The sequence below is a fragment of the Rhagoletis pomonella genome, unplaced genomic scaffold (assembly GCF_013731165.1).
Source record: "Rhagoletis pomonella isolate Grant_MI unplaced genomic scaffold, Rhpom_1.0 Rhpom_scaffold_00008, whole genome shotgun sequence".
NCBI lineage: Eukaryota > Metazoa > Arthropoda > Insecta > Diptera > Tephritidae > Rhagoletis > Rhagoletis pomonella.
In genome coordinates, this window is record NW_023458562.1 from 4,100,203 (window position 1) to 4,108,464 (window position 8,262).

Consider the following 8,262-nt stretch of genomic DNA (forward strand, 5'->3'; position numbering starts at 1 on the left):
ATGAGTGTTCTTATGTCTATTATTTGGCCACTAAAAATAATAGATCAATTTCAAGACCTGACGGACCGATACTCACACTTTTTTTACTAACCACCTTACTTGCAGATGACATAAACAAAATTTGTCATATTGCTTGTTTGTGAAAAGACACTGAAAAACTGGAGAAATGGAATTATAAAGGAGGAAGAAGAGGCCCGTCCGGCCAGGTGGAGTCAGCCCACCCCATCTACGTTCTTGTAGCCTTGGACTTTGCCGTGACTCCTACAAATGGCAAAGTCCCTTAGACCTGACTAGTCGTCTGTTTAGTTTCCCGTCATGTCCAATTTAGTACTGTTAATGGTGTCGACACCAATATAAACAAATCAGCAAACCATGATTTTTCGTTGAATCCTAATCACATATTTCCTTATCAAGAATCTAATATACAGAGTTTCTTATAAAACGTTATACTTAATTATGCTCAGTGTTTATACATATATTGCTACGAATGACGAAAATTCAGGCTATCTTAAAAAAAAAACGAATTAATTCACTTCTACCTATATATCTATGTACGTATTGATCTATCTAGTATTTATGGAGATTGGCGTGTTTGCGGTGAATAATGAAATCCGTGATATAGAAAAATTTCAAAGCTGCAAAGGAAAATGGAAATTCAATGAAAAGGTGTAAGAATATGTACATGTGTACACGAGTACATATCGTCGCCTGGGTAAAAGATTGTCGTATGCTAATTTCGGTAGGTTGTGTGAAATCGGGATTAAAGTTTTTGGAATACAATTTCTCAAAAACGCGGAGATATATTTTCTCCAAAGTCTCTGAAAATGTTACTAGTTCACACTAGTTTAATTTTTAATGTTTATTATAAAATAGTTTTGAGTTTATAAAGGATTTTATGTAGTAAAATTTTGTCTAAAGCGCCATTTGTCCACAATTTGGCAGCCACTTTGTATGAAATACGACAAAATGTGATCAAAATTTCTACTAAATTAACGACACTTTTTACTCAATATCTCGGAAACTAAAGGAGATATACAAAAATTGAGAATACCATTTCTACGATATTGTGAAGTGGTATCCCACTTCGCTTACTTCACACGCGGAGTACCTGTATGTACGGGTTCCCGCGATGCCGCCGCTGCTATGAGTATGCCGGTGGGTACTCCGTTGGTACGCTGACGGGTGCTCTTGCGCTTGCAGCCCCACCCAAGTTAGGATTTTAAATTTAAAGTAAACGACTACTTCTCGCTTGAAGGGTACGCCAATAATGCCGCTAATTTTATTTGTCACTCTCTATCTTAAACTCAGCTGCTATCGAATACAACAGAGTTGCATTTTTAAATATCGTAAATTCTTAGATGTTATATGGCTCTGTCACACGGTCAGTAATTATCACGATATTTGGATCGCGATCCATATTGATGGATCACGCACGAATGCTACATGTTCAATATTTATCGCGCCAGTATATGCATAATTTTTGTGCTGAACGCTTATTATGACGCAAGAAAATATTTTTAAGATAATGCATTCCACAATTATCTTGAAATTTCCAATGTTTAATAAAATTTGTTTTGAAAGATTTTAAGCCACGAGAGCGAAGGCAGCGCCGATGTTCGCATTATGAGAGTAAAAGATATACTGACGAAATGTATGGATCGCGTTTTGAAAGTGCTACACGTTCAATATTTATTGACGGTAATGCGATCCGCGATCTAGATTTCAAAATTTTTAGAAATTTTGCGATATGGATCACAATCCATCAATACTGCATGCTACACCGTCAATAAATATCGCGATACTTGGATCACGTCAATAAATACTGACCGTGTGACAGTGCCCATATATTACCTTTAGGCGAGTTCATTAAAGATGATTTGTATGGTTGCAACAATGTATGCTTTGCTCGCATAACATCATCCTCCTTGGGAAAAGAAGAATTTGGCAAGGTGATCAATTTTGCCGTATTCTTCTTACCCCTAATGGATACTAAAAAAATTAAATTGTTTTGAAGGAACGAATTTCAAAGTGCGTAAGGAGTATTCCTTCCCGTTACATTCGTTCGTTCATAACAATTTAGTTATGCAACATTTTAATTAAAATCTAGTGAATATACTTAGTTATTACTACTAAATTTGTTTATTAATAAGTATCTATTAAATTTACATGTATATAGCTAATGTTGTATGATAAATAACTGTAGCTTATAAGTATATTTCATGAAATGTTAACAATTACATATTAATTGACAATTAGGGAGTTAAACGGCTTAAACTATATTTAAGGAATTCGCCAGCTAACATAAAAGTTTTACTATGAAATTTCACACAATTAAAAAAATAGTTGGTGGTGAATTCAAGTCCTCTAAACATCTATTTAGCCGTGAAAACTTTACAACATACAACAATACGACAAGTGAAACACCCATATGTCAAAACGGAAATACATTTTTCAAAATTATTTTCTTATAGAAAACTTTAGTTTGAAAAATTTACAATCCAGCTTTTAATAGTTATAAAAAATCGATTTGTGTTTTACTTAGTTAGTATTTGGTTTTGCTTATATGTAAAAACGACTTATGCATATATATACGTATGTGTACAACTTTTTTTGGACATTTTGTTTGTAAATATATAATTCAAAATTTGATTCTAAACATTTAAATGCAATAAAAAAAGGTTCAATTAATTTACTTTATGTATTCTCTTTTTGTGTACTGTTTTTTCTTTTTTTCTGATTTTGTCAAAAATTGTTGCGTTGACTCCGTCAATATTTGTTATGACGTATGGACCTTTATATACAGAGCTGGGTAAATGCAATTACATTACCATTACAATTATATTCCTCAGTAATTGTAATTAGGATTCAATTCCTTTAGTTCATAGCAAAGGAATCGATTACTTTTCAATTCCTTGAAGTAATTTCAAATGGAATTGTTTTTTTCTTTAATTCCATTACAAGGAATTTCATATTGCTAGTAATGTAATTTTTTTTTCCAATTCCTTTGAAAGGAATTGAAAATGTAATTGGTATTTTTCGAATTCCATTCCTCAAAGTAATTTAAAAAGTAATCGAAAAATTAATAAAAAAAAAATTTTACTGTTGAATTGCAATAGCTTTGTTAAATTTCTTAGTTGCTAACTGCCTTGAATAAACAACTTATACCTAAGCAGTATTACTAATTGGTCTTTAAGAAAACTGAATAACTTAAACTGTAGCTGTTCAGTTTATAGGGTAACGGTTAAATTTTCCAGATCCTACCGCGAACGCGTTTCGCGGCTGATGAGACCCATAAATTTCGGAGCAGGCATAACCCGCCCGGACAGTTGCTGCCTTGGGCACTGCTGTTCTCTTGGACTTATCACTGCGTATCTATAAAAATGCACTGACTTAATTGTGTATATTATGGTACCCTTAATTCTACCCAAAATGGCGTGCCTTCTGGGGCCTTTGAAGTACTCTTACTGGTATCCTGCGTTACAAATGAGGATAGAGTCCGCTTGAATTACGAGCCCTGTCGGACTGGAGATCCTACCTCCTAAGAGTTTTATAAACAAATTTCTAAATTTTGGCTAAATTTTGATGATAACACTGTAACGACGCTAAAATTACACAAAAAACACCGAGTATACCGTTTTTTTTAGATAAGGTCATTTAGTCAAGTCTTCATTTTAAGTTTTCATTGCGAATGAAAATAATTCAAACTTTAACATGGCATACGGTCATGTACGATATGGCGTATGAGTCACATTATTTCCTGCTAGTATTTCATACAAAAAATTATTGCACTTTCACTTAACCCTTGCAAACTTGTTTATTTATCCATCGATTTTCACCGTTAGTAGTGTTTTAAGCCGCAAAACAAGCAGATATTGGCTAGTCTATACTAATATATATTTTGAAAGACGTTTTTTTCTGTTTGCAAAGCTCGAGAAAGGCCGTACCGATTTTTTTGAAATTTCGGAATCTACTGCAGACTTTCCAAGGATGGTTATAGGCTAAAAAAAGTTTCGATATAGAAAGGGGGCGTGGCACCTCCCATACAAACCGAATTTTTTCAAACTGCATATATTTGTGGTAGAGGACTAGAACTGGGTATGGTGATATATACATATATAAGACCGATTCCATACTCATGGAGAAAAATTTACATGGTTGGAGAATGGGGCGTGGCACCTCCCATATAAACCGAACTTTTCATATTGCATATCTCTGGAAGTGTTCATGGTAGACTGTAAGCCTTTCTAAAACTCTTTAGTTTGACACCCACATGTCAACATTTCATTTACTTTATCAATTTAACTGAGTTACAATTTCCAAATAGGTAGCAGCCCCCCTCAATAATATTTCCAACAGTTATCTTTCTTAAACCTCTTTAATTTGATACCCATATTGTAATATTTGGGAAATGTTTAGTTATTTGCAGGTCATTTTTGGGGTGCGGGCGGAGGGGGAGGGGTCGTGTCCCCCTAAACCCCCCCCATTCGAAAGGGGACAGCCCCCACTTTAAGAAAAGTCACACCCCCAGTGGTTATCAGGCGAAAGAAGGGGGGCTGAACACCTTTTGCAGAGAACACCTTTCTGCGTAGGCGGCCTTCGGCCGCACTTAGGGATTATAACCCTCAGGAAGTAGAATTCTCCTTTCTGTGTTGCCAAAGAAGGGGGGGCTGAACATCTTTTGCAGAGAACACCTTTCTGCGTAGGAGGCCTTCGGCCGCACTTAGGGATTATAACCCTCAGGCAGTGGAATTCTCATTTCTGTGTTGCCAAAGAAGGGGGGCTGAACACCTTTTGCCGAGAACACCTTTCTGCGTAGGCGGCCTTCGGCCGCACTTGGGGATTATAACACTCAGGCAGTAGAATTCTCCTTTCTGTGTTGCCAAAGAAGGGGGGGCTGAACATCTTTTGCAGAGAACACCTTTCTGCGTAGGAGGCCTTCGGCTGCACTTAGGGATTATAACCCTCAGGCAGTAGAATTCTCCTTTCTGAGTTGCCAAAGAAGGGGGGCTGAGCACCTTTTGCAGAGAACACCTTTCTGCGTAGGCGGCCTTCGGCCGCACTTAGGGATTATAACCCTCAGGCAGTAGAATTCTCCTTTCTGTGTTGCCAGAGAACACCTTTCTGCGTAGGCGGCAAAGAGGTGCGTCCAAAGAAGTAAAATAATAAATAGATTAGAATATATTAATTTTTTCAATTCTAATTCATATACATAATTAATGGCCTCTATTAAGGCCAAAAACATGTCCTTTTTGGCCTTTTTAATATTACGCCTCCACAAGTACTCGACCACCACATCAGCGAAATTACCGGTGTGGTTGTAATTTCGCGTAGAGAAGAAGCGTTTCACCACCCTACATTGCGATTCAATTCGCTGCGTGTGGGTCCCGTCTTCTGCGATAAACGGATTAATGGCGTCGCTATGATTGACTTTCTGATGGGTGAAACCATTATCAGAAAGTCAATCATATGCGCGCCAGAAATCCGTCCTTATAATCGACCCCTCGGCCATATGCTTCTTGATCAGCGGAATAAGAATATCCGCTGATCCGCAATTATCAGGACATACTTCCAAGCGTAGATCCTCACTCCCATCTTGGATCATGCCCAGGACCCAGTGACCCTCAACTCGTCTGCCTGAAAATAGGAAAGGGAAAATTAAAATTATAACACTACAATGGAACAAAAATTACCTTTATTGAACTTCCGCTTTCCAAACTTACTCTCGTCAATCTGGACTATCTTCCCCGGACCACCAATTTTTCCGCTTTCTTGTTGGTGGTCTAACTGGTATATTACCACGGTAATTACTTACCAGCCATTTAAAATAACAAAAATATGTTTGCAGCAATCGAAATTAAATAATGCGTATAAATTTCGCGTACAAAATTAAATGCACCGTTATACTTAGAAATAGAACCATACCCAACACCCAAAAGAAGCCACAGGGACAGTAAATAAATATTTGCCATGGAAAGGTTTACATTTTTAATGCTCACCGGGTTATATCTTATCTTCTTTTGTCTCTCATTCTTTTGCATATTTTGGAGTTTGAGAGCGGAACTCCGCCATTTAATTTGCATATGCAACCAAAGTCAGACGCATGATTTAGAAGGTGTTTTTATTTAATAAATTGTGATTCATTGGCAGAGCTGGGTCGTAATGATTCCTTTAGGAATTAAATTACTCCCAATTACAGATTACAAGGAATTGTAATTAGGAATCAATTCCTTCAGTCCACAGCAAAGGAATCGATTACTTTTTCAATTCCTTGAAGTAATTTCAAATTTAATTGGTTTTTTCTTTAATTCCATTACAAGGAATTTCATATTGTAATTGAAATAAATTACGTGCTAGTAATGTATTTTTTTCCAATTCCTTTGAAAGGAATTAAAAATGTAATTCATTTTTTTTTCAATTCCATTACCTGGAATTGCAAGAGTACTTTAGTTTTTTCAATTACTCAAAGGAATTGTAAAAGTAATCGTGAAACTGAAAGTTCATTCACGAATGTACAATGTGGAATTTTTGTTGTGGTCACAGATTAAAATCGAGAGCACACATTGGACATCTTCTTTGTATATCTATATATATAAAAACGTTGTGTTCGTATGTCACGGTCATCAAAACCCGAGAACGGCTGAACCGATTTGAATATTTTTTTTTGTATTCGGTATAATACCAGAACCAATGATATCGCAAAAATTTGGAGGGTTGCCATCTATTTTAAAATTTTTAAACCCAATTATCTTTATAAAACTAATGAATTATTACAATATGGGTATCAAGTTAAAGAGGTTTAAGAAAGATAACTGCTGGAAGTATTTTTGACGAGGGTTGCCACCTATTTGAAAATTTAAACTCAGTCAAATTGTTAAAAAAAAAATGAAATATTGCCATGTGGGTGTCAAACTAAAGAGTTTTAAGAAAATATGTTTGAGAAGGGTTGCCATCTGTTTGAAAATTTAACTAAATTACATTGATAAAATTAATAAAATATTACAATATGGGTATCAAATTAAAGAGGTTTAAGAAAGATAACTGTTGGAAATATTTTTGAGGGGGGCTGCCACCTATTTGGAAATTGTAACTTAGTTAAATTGATAAAGTAAATGAAATGTTGACATGTGGGTGTCAAACTAAAGAGTTTTAAAAAGGCTTACAGTCTACCATGAACGCTTCCAGAAATATGCAATATGAAAAGTTCGGTTTATATGGGAGGTGCCACGCCCCATTCTCCAACCATGCAAATTTTTCTCCATGAGTATGGAATTGGTCTTATATATGTATATATCACCATACCCAGTTCTAGTCCTCTACCACAAATATATGCAGTTTGAAAAATTCGGTTTGTATGGGAGGTGCCACGCCCCTTTTCTATATCGAAACTTTTCTTAACCACCTTGGAAAGTCTGCAGTAGATTCCGAAATTTCAAAAAAATCGGTACGGCCTTTCTCGAGCTTTGCGAACAGAAAAAAAACGCTTATCAAAATATATATTAGTATAGACTAGCTAATATCTGCTTGTTTTGCGGCTTAAAACACTACTACCGATGAAAATCTATGGATAAATAAACAAGTTTGCAAGGGTTAGGTTGAAGTGGCTGCTAGGCCCAAAGGGCGCCAGCACACTTAGGCCCGATCAGGGCCCATTGTGATTTGCAAGGTTTAAGTGAAAGTGCAATAATTTTTTGTATGAAATACTAGCAGGAAATAATGTTACCCATACGCCATATCGTACATGAATTTTTTTCATTCGCAATGAAAACTTAAAATAAAATAACTTGACTAAATGACCTTATCTAAAAAAGCGGTATACAGATCCGTAACATACTACTTAAAATTAATTTTAGTCTCGGCGTTTTTTGTATAATTTTAGCGTCGTTACAGTATTATCATCAAAATTTAGCCATAGCAATGAAATTTGTTTATAAAATTCTTAGGAGGTAGGATCTCCAGTCCCACAGGGCTCGTAATTCAAGCGGACTCTATCTTCATTTGTAACGCAGGATACCAGTAAGAGTACTTCAAAGGCCCCAGAAGGCACGCCATTTTGGGTAGAATTAAGGGTACCATAATATAGACAATTAACTCAGTGCATTTTTATAGATACGCAGGGATTAGTCCAAGAGAACAGCAGTGCTCAAGGCAGCAACATTTATGGGTCTGGAAAATTTAACCGTTACCCTATAAACTGAACAGCTACAGTTTAAGCTATTCAGTTTTCTTTAAGTCCAATTAGTAATACTACTTAGATATAAGTTG